Raw genomic sequence first — 14,088 nt, 5'->3', positions numbered from 1 at the left:
CGAAAACAAGAATTTTTAAAAGATTATACAGCGTGTCGATGAAGCACTTATAAGTACTTCTGGTACCCCGTCAGCTTGTCCTTGTCCCCCTGGAACTCATGTACGGGCAACGCACTTACTTCTATAACCACCCGTCACGGGTAGTGTGGACCAGCAGCTATACAGGTACACATGCGTTTTGTTGCTTCTTTACGTCCTGGTGCATTATATCTGACTTTGTAGATCACATGTATGCGGGTGAAGAAACACGAAATGAGTCTGATCAACCACAAACACTCACACACACGAGCGCACACACGCTACAGACGACACATCGACGAGTTAGGTCAACTGTATATGCAATGCAAGTAAACTTTATATACAATGCAATACTTTCGTTTTGGCTTATATTCATTGGGGGGAAGCTAACCATCGTATATTTTCGCAGTAAAATATTTATTATCATTCCAGACCAACAAGCGTTCGCTTCAATGAACACGTGGATAGATGAAGTTAGCATTTATTGTCGACATTGTTGGAGGCAAGCATCCACCGTCACTTTCTCCTATCCGTTATCTTCACACTTTCTGGCATTTTATGGTTTAAACACGTTACAAACGTAATACTATGTACTTGCGCACCCAATCTAATTGCGAAATAAACCTAAATAATTATTTTTGCAATGAAATGAGAATGATGGATGATGTTTTTTTCATCCTCATCTTAAATGCGGAGGCAACCTTTGGATGATGTAATGTCACCCCCATCGCAGTTGTCGAACCAGTTGTTGGAACATCTAGTATTGATTCCCCGGGTTACGTTCCGCCAACTGTTCTCATTCTGTGCGTCAGTCATAATCACGGAGAGGTTAAAACTCAAGCTGCCATTTCTTAACGTCAATCATTTCAGGTAAATTAGACCGTTCCCTCGAGAAACGTCCTTCCTTGAAATACAGTTCTCTGTGTGTGCCTACATACGAGAGAACTGTCTGACTTTCCAACGTTTCTTTTCAAAGTATACAGTTCTATGATGCTACCCAATTAGACAAGATCAGCATTGCGACATGACATTAGATATTCCTCCATGTTTTTGCTTCATTTCGAGAGAAGCCAGATAGTGCAACATGACATTACACATACCTCCACATTTGTACTTCCACTCGAGAGAAGCCTGATATTGCAACGTGACATTAGATATAGCTCCACATTTGTACTTCCACTCGAGAGAAGCCTGATATTGCAACATGACATTAGATATACCTCAACGTTTGTGTTTCAGTTCGGGACAAGTTTGATATTACAAAGGGGCTTTGTTAGACTTACAAACGAATTCTCTAACAAGATCGGTGCACTGTAATAATCAGACAGACTTGATGTGGAACCGTGAGTGTGGATTTCTTTGACAATAGTTTCATCTTGTAAAATGCAGATACCCTACAAAAAGTCGTCCATCTGCTGGGATTTCAACCACGACCTCCCGCTCCTCCTGACAGACGCTTCATCCACTAGGCCAAGGGTGCAGTTGCTATGTAAGAACGATCGCACCTTGCTGTCTTCATCCAAGCAACATCCAGTTTAGAACGAACTGGAACGTAGCAAGGAATATCGCGATAAGGAATAAGACGACGTACACCTGCTCAGTCACAAAAAGGCTGACTCTTCCTGACCGTTGACACCAAATGTCAAGAACAAGCCGTTCAAAACCTGATCTTCTAACATACAGTCTGATCCGATCCATGATTACTGAAGGTAGCTGTATCATCCTCGTCATTATACGTCATTGTTAAATACTAGATGCTGAAGACATTTTGACACTCTGGATAAATGTCATATTGGGTATCAATGCGGAATACTAAAACGAGGAGTATTGCCAGGCATTATTTATGTACAACGTTCACAGAAACCAACGTTATATTAACTATGAATGCTTTGCGTAAGTTAATTGAGTGTAAAGACTTTACATCGATGAACTGGGTCGATGAAAATAACTCCTTCTGCGTGAAGTTGAGTGTACGAAACACATCGTACGTATTTATCGCATCGATACCTTGCGAAAACATACAACACTTACTAATATTTATGTACTAAACTGTAGAGGTAAAATATGAATAAATCGAAATTTATTAACTGGTTAAACTTCCTGCCCTGGCAGTAGTCAAGGACACAGAAGTCAATAAAACCCTAACAGTTAATTTTCAACGCAAATAAAACAAATAGCAAAGAGACTTGTCCAAACTAAATTCCCGTGAGTAAACATAATATTGTTTCGGGGTAGCAGTTGAACTACTGAATATTTGTTTAACAAGAAGGAAAAAAAACAGAGCCTGGGGCATTGAAAGTCCTCGTACTAACGTGCCATATTGCATATGGGATAAAGTGACAATAGACGCAAAGATGTGAACAAAACCAAATAGCAGAAATTCTGCATATAATAACCGGACACCTGGAGGTGTAGCTTGATTTTACTTATTTTTTGAATTGGTTCATTTTGATGCGTCAACGTGTACTGTTGCTAGGTTGCGTTGTTACACATATCAGTGACGGAGAGACAGGGCTGTGTGTGACAGTCCTATTGCAGAGGTCGTATTCCTCGGATCCTAGTCTATTATCGTCAGGGCATTGTGTTCCATCTATCCCGCTCCCAGACGCTTAACGACTTACAGAAATAACATGTTTAAATGTTTGTTCTCCAGTGTCCTTAAATTGCTTGAGATATGTCGAACATAGTCAATGCATGCAGACTGGAACCCCTCGGAGCACAGTCGCCGACTCTAGTATCCTTCATCCAGAATACTGACAGTTGATGGAGGGATTTGCTAGCGCACAGAAACCCGCCATTCCTCCGTAATTAGATAGAAATCGGAGAAATCAGTGACTGTCACTCTCCATGAAGGTATGTGACGGCCCTCATTTTGTCGAGCCTCAATGTGACGTGACACCAGTTCGGCCATATGTATTGACCATTGTGTCCGTTTAGCGGGAACAGTAGCGGTATCTCTTTAGCGGTAAGAGTAACGTACATGGGAGCGGTGCACACACGGCCTTATAGGAATGGTCATGAGGTTTTCGGTAGTCGTGAACGAGAATCAGCAGTAACACTGTGAGATATCGACGCGCTGCTTAAGCGTGCAAGGATAAAACAACTACAAGAGCGAGCGATGGCGTTTGGACTAAAGTATCTGCAACGACGGGGACGCAACGTTACAGCTGAAAATCGTTGTTGGACAAATATTGTAAACGACTCAAAACATTGCTTGGTATACTTTAAAAGTAGTTTTCGTGGTTGCATTCTTTACGCAATTATAGTTGTGTTCCAGGCGTGGCCTTTGTACTTAACGTTGTGTTTAGGCAAAGGTACATACTATCACCCACGTCTAATAGTGTGGGCATTGATAAACTATTGATACGATGGCTAGTGGAGAGGGGAAGTGTGCTATGTAAACAATATGCTCGTTTATATTAGATTTACAGAACTCCGGGTAAAGAACAGGTTTTTGAACAGGCGTCTGTATCCGAGGTGTTTGGGAACAAACACAAATTTGTTGTTTCTGGAATTTTTAACAGTTGGAAAATGGATTCCGCACCTGGTATTGACTATTAACTGAAGCTACTGATAGCTGGCGTAATGGCGTGGTGTATTTTCAGTGTGTTAGATTCCTACAAACCTGTAACATTTGTTCTTGGAGACCTGCATCCATGACACTACCAGTGGTGAAAACAGGGTTCCACGTCGAACATAGATGCATGAACGGCGCTTTGCAGTTTCAGTAATGTCACATCTGATCTTGATATGTCGCAGCAAAACGACGATGCCACATTAAATACCCTTATTAGCGGAAACAACTTTACGACATTATGCGCCTCTTCAAGTCCCGTCTTCTGGTATCAGTTAACGTAGAGTGGACGTTTGTGCGACAAGACTGCATTTCCAATGAAAACTTGCCTTTAACGTGAACATTCGAGTCAGAATCGCTCATCAGAAGCCACGGATGTTCAGGGTCATAGAGCTGGAATGGTCAATTGTATCGCATACTAATAAAGCAAATTCATGCTCATGTAAAACACTCGATTGTCGATTCCAATCGGACTATTTACTGATTGCGGTCATTTAGCTGTGACATTGCTAATTACAGCTTTAAACCACAAGCAAACATGCATTATAGAACAATGTTTTGCAGGTAGGAACTTTGATAAAGGCCTTCGTGGTTGTTAGTTGTGTTCTGAATCATGTGTCATAGATTCAGGTTAGTTTTAGGCCTCACTAGGCCGCAATGTTCCAGCTATGGTGACGGTCTGTAAAACACCCGAGTCTGCCCCAGTCAATCCAGTAATCAACAGCATGAACATCGATCTAAGCAACTGGGAACAGATGACAATTGTTAAACAAGTCAGAGAGCCTGACCACTCGATCCCGTCAGTCGATTCTTGCAACAAACACGGGTTGCTGAAGACCAATTCTAACAAGGATTTTCACGTGTCTGGTTCGCGAACTTCTCGTTTCATCACTGAATATTGTCATATATAAAGTACCACTGGAGACGAATTCTAACTCGTATATCTAAGTGATGAAGAGACGCTTTCTGGATGCAAAGAAGTCATGATAAACCTCTGAATAATGCTGATAGGTAACAGTACGCGGACAGTTTGTATATTAGAAAGGTTCCATGATTCTAAATGCAATGCAAGGAAAACATTTGTTGAGGTTAAATGATGTTTTCTGTGCATATGGCATAAGTGAGCCAATATATCAATGAAGCTGAGATTCAACCATAATCCAACTGAAGTCTGTGGTGAGCGCCTACGGTCGTTTGTTATCAGAATCAAATGAACCAACCTTTGCGTTGGAAACACAGACACAATTATGTTAAATGAAAGGAAGTCAGCATGGATCAAAAGAAAAACAAACGGTATAGAGGACATCGCCAGAACAGTGCACTATGCATTGCGCTAGGGTTCAGAAAAATGTTATACCCTCTGATCACCTCTGAGACTCTGATTTCTTAAGGATCAAAACACAGCTATGACAGTGGAATCAATACACCACCATCAAATCCCTATTTCATGTTTGCTGTTGGTTTAGTCGCCATCTTACACGGGTTATGTTTACATTTACATATAGGTGGTTTTCGGGAGGCCCGGGGCCCCATTCTTCAAAGACGATCGTCCTATTCTTTAACTCAGACTTAGAGCAGTCGTAGCGCTGTGATCGTTTTCTGGAACGAGACCCGGGAAGGTTAATGCCTGAAGCCAGTCGTGTACGTTTGGTACAGTTTTCAGAGAAAATATGTTAGTTAGGAGATAAACATAGTGTGTTTGAAAATAAGAGGCACATAACGAAATTATAATAGCTCTAAATGTAATTCGACTATGCTTGTCGTAAGAGGCGACAAACGGGATTGGGTGGTCAGGCTCGTGGACAATCAGAGGTTTATCACGTGATTATATTCCTCACAATGACTTTGATTACCCAATCACAATTTAGTATTTACTAATGCTCTTGTAGAACATTAGGTGTACAGACCTTGTTTGAATTGTGATGCGTGGGTTAATCTAGTTCTGGGTCTTAATCGAGTATCTGGGTCTTAATGGGAACTGTCACTCGTTAGATATCAAACCATTTCCTAGCTTCATGAATATGGCATTACACCGACCAAGGCTCAATATTCTCTATGTAACAGCCTGCTCATACCTTCTTCTTAATAAGGTCCCCTACTTCTGATTTTAGTAGAACATGTAAGCTGCATTGTACAATTCTCGATCTGGAGAGAACGGCCACTTTACATGAGCAACACAAAGAGGGTACATACGAATTGTCTTGTGTCAAATGCAATATGATCTTTGTCTCATGACGTGGAAATGAAAAAAAAACAACACATTTTTTCAGAAACGGCGCACTCACGATTACTAATATCCTATCTTCCACGTTGTCAGGCGCAATATGCATGATATTTAGACATGACACATACTATCTGCTATACACTTCGTTTATTGGGTATGTTAATTACCCCTTAAATACAACGTCAACTTGAAACCGTCTGTGCTGTCAACGCTGACCTTTTCACACCTGGCTTCATGTTCACACACAAAGCATGCTGTGAAATGATTCAAAATGACAACGGGGTCCATAAATAGTTGAAGTATTAATTTATTATCATACTGATTAGTTTTATTTCAAACATACTGAATTAATAAATAGTAATTTTGTTATGGCTGTATCAAATTCTAGCGATTTACAATATCACTTTTTTAACAATAAAATGTCACGATAAGGAACCGGATGCGATAACGAATTACCATATGTGGAAGGCAAGAATCCAGTTTGGGACGAAATTCAAACACATAATGTTTGAGAACAAAATATCAAGAAAGTATTAAAAAAAATGTTTCAGCTGTGAACTGTTAGGTCTGAGAAGCCCTGCTATTGCAGGATATGTGACAAGTAGTTTGAAGGTAACGTCGTTTCCGACCGCTGTTGGACGGTACCGATCCGTTCAACTGATCCGAGGATCCGTGAAGATCCGGACAGAATTGGTCTTTATCATCCAATGATTGTCTAAAGAAGCGACTAGCGGTACCAGGTGGTCGGGCTCGCTGACTTGGCCAACACATTTTTATAGCATCCCAATTTGCGTAGATTGATGCTCATACTGTTCATCACTGAATTGTCTGGTCCAGACTCGAATAATTACAGATCGCCGACAATATAGCCGGAATATTAATGAGTGTGACGTAAAACCCGATCGTTACTTTAAACTCTTGAATCATACTATCCCAGTTTCGTACATTGATGATCATGTGGTCTGGTGCAGACTCGATTATTCACAGACCCTGATCATACAGGTGAAGTGCGGCGTTAGACAATTAACCAACCAATCAACTAAACACTATGAGAGAATTCATCATGACAGACTGTCAATTTTGTATATCGTCAAAAGGTGATCTAACATTAAGGAAAGTTGAACGAGAAATGTTGGTCGGGTAAAGAGTTATTTTCACAGCAGTGAACAAGCCTCTTCTCTGACGGGAATATACTACTGTATTACACCTCTCGGTCTCCTGAGATTTTCCAATAAAAAGCTACGTTTCTACATGGCAGTGAATCACTGTTTTCATCAGTTAGTTTACCAAGTTCATAACGGTCTTCTACGCCAGCTTTTCTAAAAATTCCCGGAGACATAGTGAGATATAACAAATCGATATCAAAGAAACCAACAAATAATGGTAAATCACGATAGCCTGGAAACCTTAATATCCAAAAGCAGTACATTTCCACTTTTTAATACCATTAAGAAATTATAAGCTTAATCATCACAAGGAGCTGAGCTCAAAATCGCTGAGTTTGCAAAAACAGACTTTTTCTCTGGAACAGCTTACTTTGATGCCGAGTCCACGAGTATTTTGCTGAATTTTCAACAAGGAGTAAAGGGCCTTCAAAGGGATGCAGTGTGCTATATTACAACAGGTATTGGCCAGTAACAACGACATGTCTCAAGTAAGGAATTGGTCTTTGAAAAACGAAACAGAACATGTTAGAAGCAACTGCAATGGCAGGTGGTTTAGCCGAAGAAAACATTCATTCTAAAATATATCTCAGTTAGTGTCCACATGTTTGAGCTGTTTTCCTAACTGGTTACGAGGCGATTTTTCGCAATGCTGTTCTACATTCAAACAGAAGCATTAATGCTTTCACAAGTTACGCTGCCTCGGTGAAAACATGCAATGTCTTTTATGTAAATCCCTAAAAAGATCCGCATGGAGTATACGAGACTTTTCAATCACCTACCTAGGAGTTCACGTCGGTACGGGATGAGATGTGAGAGTTGGGTTTTAAGTGCCGAGATTCTCAAAGGACAAACAATACTTCTAAGAAAAATGGATTCAACTGAAGGCAGCTGTACTTATGCACAACGCTTCGTTGCGTGGTAAAGACTTAGGTCCCTTGATGTTGTTGAGTCATTAATCAGAGTTAACACTGTACAGAATGTGTGAATGAGTGAGTGACTGAGTTAGTAAGAGGACTTTCTTAGACGGTGGGGAAATCAGTGAATGGGTATCGTTTTACGCCACTTTCAGCAAAATTCCAGAAATGGGTTGCAAACATGGTGTCCATGTGAGCAATCGGACTTACGAGACAGGTAAATACTTTAACCACTAGGCTACCTTATCACCCAAATCAGCGAACGAGTGAGTGAGTCAGTGAATGGTTCAGTGAATGAAATGGTGAGACCACAAGTGGATGCCTTATTGATGGTGATCATGCAATGTCCCAGCCCTGGACACTTTATATGGACCGTATACATTTCAAACAGTGTGGGAAATAGCCAGGGGCCCACTAGCCAATGACTAGTTAAAATCCAATCGGACCAATAAATCTTGACAGTCGCTTGCTGGTGAATTTTTATAGGGTTATTTTCACAAATATATCAGTCTTTCCAACTTGCAAGGCATTAAAAGCCTTTAAAACATGACAGATTGTGACCTGATAAATGGTGTCAGTTGGCCTTTTTGTAATATTTTGCTTATTTTTTACATCCAAGTTTGGGGGTTGTCAATTATGTTTGTGGGCTAGCCAGCCCGACTGACAATCAAAATTTGGAAACAATTTCGCACATTGATTTCAACATACAGAAAGTACATCCGACAAGGAGAGGACCTGTCTTTTGTGTTCATCAAATTCAAAAACTCTATCCACCTTGATAACAAATGTGACTACATCACGGGATTATATTTCTTTCAACAGCGTATCAGGTGTACAAATGTAAACAATATACACACACTGCATGTGATCATTCCGGCGACACTATCTGCTCGTTACGGGCACCCTGCTGGACTCAGGAGTTGGCGATAAGGTTAATGTATCAGTAATTGTACCATTATACTTAACCCGTGTAAAGATACACCAGCTAGTAGTGTCACCTGATATACAACAATCATATGCGGCAATTTGGTGGAACATATGCTTCTTCAGGACCAGCTGCTGCTTGTTTGTGGAAGGGTCAACTCAATACCATGATACTATGAATCACCTTCTCTACAATGATGTATTTCAAGTTGATTTCGGACGCTGTGTACGTCACGTTAGGGTTCAGTGTTATTCCTAGAGTTTCCAAACTGGATACTCCGGGAATGAGACATTAGGGTCCCTTATAAATTTCAATATCTGATCTGTGGACATCTTTAGTTCAATTGACTCTTCCAGTAGAAATTGCATGTGGTGGGATAACGGGTTTTGTTGCTACTGTTTCTAAATCATATCAAAAAATATTCAAGTTTCCCTTCACGTTTGCATTCATTGTATCATAGCTATTGTTTGTCTTGCTAAAAAGTTTCAAAGAGCAGACACTGGACAGGAACAGCTTTTAACGAGCGGACTCTCGTGTCAGAAGTGATTTCAAATAATGACCTCCGAGTAGGAATAGTTTTAATGTAGCGAACTCCGAAAGAATAGTTCGCAGCAGAAATATTTTTATAGTACATTAACAATGGATTAAAATAACAAGTTCGTGTCGTATTCTTCATTACTCACAGTGAGCTGTAGTGGTTTTGTATGCAACAAATGTTTGCTTCCAAACGTCTACCTTCATGCTGTTGGTGTTTCTTTTCTGTATATCTCTATAGTTTTCCGGAGTTGTAAACCATATTCTTAGGCATCTAATCATCCTCAAAGACAGTCAGACCCACTCAGCTACCGCAGCTGAAAGTCACAACTGGTAGTCTAGATCATGCATTTTTTGTACCACCCAACGAGTGAAAAAGGCTTGCTGTAGTTGTCCTAGTTCGCATATTTCTCTGGTTGATATGAAGAATCCCACCCACTAGGCCGGTAACGGGCTGTCTCCCTTACTGGATGGAAAGTTCCCACTCCCTATCCCCCACCCCTCAATTCCACAGAAAGTACCAAACACCTCCTTTGCCTTATTTATCTATTGAATTCATTTTGCCAATCTTGGCCATATATTGTGTTGCAACGTCACAGACAACATAAATCCAATAAATCCAGATGTGTTGGCAGTGTCACTATTTAAAACCAATGTGGACTCTCCTCAGCAACCCAAATCCTCGACAACGCGACCACTACAACCAAGCGTTGGAGATGCTTATCAAAATAACGATACCAGTGTGACTGCTGCTAAACTTGGACATGCGCTTCACATACCACATTTATCACATTAGAACCATCACTAATCCAGCGTATCGTCTTCCTCTTCAACTTTAATACACATGCATCCGTTCTCATCTTCACCCCATAGGGCTGTTTCCGGTGGAGACTTGGTACCTATAATTAGTGCTCCATGCATTTTGCCCGAACCGATGGTGCGGTGTAAATGACATTATTTGAATGTCCTCGTTATAGTATAATGAGGACTTTAGACCAACCCTCCGCCGCTGGTACACCATCTGACATGTCTTGACACTCCACCTGACATCGTCGATGGCAGTTGTGTATTAGGAGTATTACGAACATATTAAGATCGTGAGTTCAAATTCGGGGTACGATCTGATTGATGTTCCTGATTCTGACAACACTACTGCTGCATCACATCAGGTTGGAAATGCCCTGGCATCTGTAACGTTATTTAATGTGGCTTCATACCACTCACTCACTCACTAACGCATGCAACTACGAAATCGTTCGGGCCGTTACCTCTAGCTGCCATACAACATATTTCAGTGTACAACATTATTCCACGGAGTGTAAAGACCAACATGGCGGCCTGTTATTTGATTACGATGTCAGCCTTACTCCCCAGTCGTTGATGTACAAGCAGCGAGAGAGCATCTGTCAGGCGTGATGACACTGAGGTGACGGAGCCGAACACCTAATGAAAACCAAGTCGTTACCGACATCGCTCACTCTACCGTGGATAGCCAGACTATGACAGAGAGATAGCGTTCATGACAGCATCTGGGAGGTCAGAGAGGAGGTCAGGTCACGTGGTGACCGTACACTAGCAGGACCCAGGGGCATGGCTGATGCATCACGGGAAAGGCTATCGTCATTTCCGTAAAAGAGATGGATGGATATTCGTTTGTATTTGCAGTGTGCGCGTGTCGGCATATAAAGACCCGTGCGATATATATGGCATATTAGTGTAGCATAAATAATTTTCATGCAGTGAATTTAGGATGGAATTATGTAACACTTGAGAAGCAAATTGGAAATCATCTCTGCTTTGAGCACCTAATTCCATTTCAATGTTGTTAGAAATCCTTCATTACTAATGTGCTCTTAAGAAAAAGTAGGGATAATGAACTTTCAATTTGGATAGGAAGTGGAAACGTTATCAAAAAGGTTCAAGGATAAAGATCTTATTAACGCACCACCGTTTCCCTCTATTACCACCCCTAAACACAACGCACGGTATGCACGTGCACAACGCAGTAGCCCCATACACGTGCATGGGCTCCTATTCATGATTTTGACGTTTCTTTCAAGAAGGTCGAGAAATCACTCAGGACATTAATTTTGACATTAATCTTGCATCACACTTTTGTTTGTGTTTGTTTCTAGTCATTTTAAAAATTAATGAAAATCGTATGCATGCACATTACATGCCATATACCACTCATCTTTCAAAATCGACTACATTCCAAATAACTATGGTTGTAAGGAAGTGCAAATGGTGATGCACTCTCAAAAACATTCAATAATATTGATTGAGTCCGATAAATCTCCTAAGTATTTTTAATCGTAAATTTAAAAAAATGAAGATCACCTACTTGTTTAAAAAGAGTATAATTTGTCTATAACGCTACCTCCATAGCAAGTGAGCCCGTGCCGTGAATTGTGCGTACGACTATCTTCGCCAGAAGAGTAGTTAAAGCAAGGATGTAGAATATTACCGGTCTTGTCTGATGAAGTACATATAATTGCAAATATTGAACGGTTCGCGTTAAAAAAAACCAAAAAAAACCCCCAACAACAATAAATGGCATTCAAACGTTAGTTATGCGTACACAAACATACATTTTCGCCTATTTTTAATGTACACAGACTACATTGCTTTACGTTCAGTGATTATTATTTGTGGAAAAAAAAAAAACCAAAACTTTCGAAAGCCACAAAGTGCTATCAGCTCCATATTAAATTTGGTTCATTGGATTTCATAGAGACGTTGTAATAGTGACAAAGACCTCGATGCTGTGCTGGAAATAGACGTGGAGAGATAAGCATCTCATTTTCGGTGTACTTAAAAGAAGGGGCACTGTAAACACTGTCCAAACTGGTTGATGTTTAATTATTAATTAATTATTATTAAGTTATTCTAGCGTTATCGGGGAAGCATCATAAGTTCCGCTGACGATTCGATTAAATACAGCTATTTAGTCCGTATGAAAACTAAGAACAGAAATTACATCGCGACGACATTACGAAGACGTGCACGAAAAAAACCGTCAAGATGCAAAATTCGAATCGTTTGATTCACACAGGTTCGCTGAAGTGTACGATCCGATACCTGTGCTTAACGCGAACACCAAATTTGCATTGAGGTGTTCGGGAAGATAAATATGTTGTTCACTGGTCCCTAGGGACCCATGGCTACTCAGTCCCATTACAAACACGCACGAAACTGTGAAGGAATAAATAAATACATACATACATAAATAAATAAATATTATGCTCCATTTTTAAGCATCCGTTCTCCACAATGATGTCTTGTGTTGACAGTCATAGGAGAGTTGAAGCCGTAAATCCTACAAAGTATGACGATAAGTGACAACGCTGTGAGGAGCTCTGAGTTAGTGTCTGGGTTTCCGTGTCAACTCCGAAGCCTGTCACAGCCCCTACACTCACTGACTCCTGATCTTGTACATTCTAATCACCAGCACCGCTCCGGAGTTAACCAGTTACGTTGACCTGAGGTCTTATAGCGGCATGATGTACAGACGATTTTGACACTGTTTTCAGCAAATGCTATTCGAAATCAATTCAGTTTCCAAACTTTCCTAATTGAAATATCTTCACACGGAAATGTCTCTGGCATGGCAGAAAAGGTTCACAAATATATCGTTTTTCAAACTAAAACTGTCCAATATTTAGACAGCTCATCACGAACGTTGGGTGAGTTTCACGATCAGTTAATATAGTTAGAATTTAAACAACCATGCGTTCTAACAGAATCTTTAACTTAGTGCAAAGAAGAAACTGTTTTGCCAAGCTCACAGCAAACTCAAGGCAACGGAATACTTTAGAAACTCACATGCTTATATCGATCTGACGCTGCTTTGGCCAATTCACCTTTTCAAGGAGAAATTGATCACGTTTGAAAAATACTCGCATGATAGTCTTTGATCCCCGTTCGATTCGTCGGTGATAGAGCTTGTTACATCTAATGCATGTAACATTAACATTTTTCATCAAACAGTGTTATATAAAGGCGAATGGATGATATGTGTGAAGGATATCCGCAGCTTCAACTGAAGCCAAAGACACCAATTGGGCCTTCGTGCCATTAGACACGTTTGGTGTACAAACACATCTGAGAAAATATTTACGATTTGATAAACAGACAATACGTTCCTGTGACTCGAGTGTCGTAAGATGATGGTGAAGTGTGTGTTTTCTTCTCTTTCATCTGCAGGAAACAATTTATGTTGATAGGTTTTATTTATAACAAATATTAGTTTTAACAGTTGAACGTTTGGACGTATGGTATGTTTATTATTGTTAATCTGCTGTGAAGTTTGTTGTAAAGTGTAGCTGAATAGGATGTCCAGGATGTAATGCTAGCGTGCACTTTACTATATTTATGTTACATAGAGATGTTCCATTCACTATACCATATTCCTGGCACCACATGCGTCATATTATGACGTCATGTGATTCTTAGCGTTACGGCTTCTCGGTGGAGAGTTTGGCCGTTGCCGTGGCTGAGGGTAATATGTTTTCCAGTTGTCAACCTCCTGGAAGTGGTGACACTGAAATTTGTTAAAGAATCACTGACCAATGGAATTAAAGTATTTTACATGTAGGTAAGAGAAAATACGTTAGACAAGGTTAAACAGGGCTGGCTGTATGACGAATTGATTTTCGATGTGTTGTGTGAGGTGAGCAGTTTGGTAGACACAGAAGTCTACATTGCATGAAGCTACTCCTTAACGATTTCTA

Source organism: Haliotis asinina, chromosome 13, assembly GCF_037392515.1.
Source record: "Haliotis asinina isolate JCU_RB_2024 chromosome 13, JCU_Hal_asi_v2, whole genome shotgun sequence".
Taxonomy (NCBI): Eukaryota; Metazoa; Mollusca; class Gastropoda; order Lepetellida; family Haliotidae; genus Haliotis; species Haliotis asinina.
This window is presented reverse-complemented; position numbering follows the sequence as displayed.